Here is a 1,116-nt window from a genome sequence, read left to right on the forward strand (position 1 = left end):
ATTAATTAATTAACTGACTTCATACCAACAAGGAATAATTTCGACTTTTTCAATTAATCAGTTAATCGGTTAATAGGTGATCGGTTAAATCGATTAATTGTCATTTACAAATTTTTATGTTAAGATTTATCAATTTTCTTGTAACTACAGAATCAGTAAATAATATGTTTTATAAATGAAAATAAAAAGTAAATTCATGAAACACAGACTAAAATGACAACCACAAATTAGTTGAACAAACACAATAAAAAAAGTTACTAGATAAAATTCAAAATTCACTTGAAAAATCAGTTAAGTCGGCTAAAGGTGGTTAATTGACAAAAAAAAAAAAAAAATTCCATCGCCCACCAAACTGAATTGATGTCGAAACAGTATTTTTATTCCTCCTAAAGTCAGTTGTCGCTTGGTGGCGCTCAGTAGGCGATAAATGGTTAATTTGCCCACTAGCGAAGCCTGCTAGAAATTATTTTGAAAAATACTTATTTTTTGTTTTATCTGGCCCTTCTTTAATAGGGATGGAATTAAAATAATAAAATGTAATTATAACATAATTTTTTTTCTTTTTATATACTGTTTTTACTATATAAAAGTATGGTAATTAAACACCAAATAGATTTTTCACTCTAAACACTAATCACACATATATATTCTCATGATATTATAATCAAATTATTAGCATATTTTGATAGTTATTAATCTAAGAAATCAACAAAAAGTGTCTTAATAAACGGAACAAACAATAATAGATAACCAACTTGAGAGTTGCAAAAATCTAATGAAACTTGTTGACACATGGCAAAATTTCAAACTATAAAGAAAACTTTATTAAAAAATGCCAATGTTATATATCCTTATAATAAGAAAAGGAAAAAGTTATAATAAAAACTAGGGAAATTATATATAAAATCCTTAGGTAAACGCGCTTTTTTAAAAAACTCTCTGGGTATTTTTTTTTGGAAATTTAGTCCCTGGGTAACTCGAAACTATAAGAAAACTCCCTACCGTCAATTTTTGTTGACTTCCGTTAGCCTACTCAAAACTCACCGTTTTATCTGATTAAAATATTATTATTTTTTTATTAATTTAATTTTAAAAATTCAATCTTAAAAAAAAAAA

The sequence above is a fragment of the Corylus avellana genome, chromosome ca4, assembly GCF_901000735.1.
Source record: "Corylus avellana chromosome ca4, CavTom2PMs-1.0".
Classification (NCBI taxonomy): domain Eukaryota; kingdom Viridiplantae; phylum Streptophyta; class Magnoliopsida; order Fagales; family Betulaceae; genus Corylus; species Corylus avellana.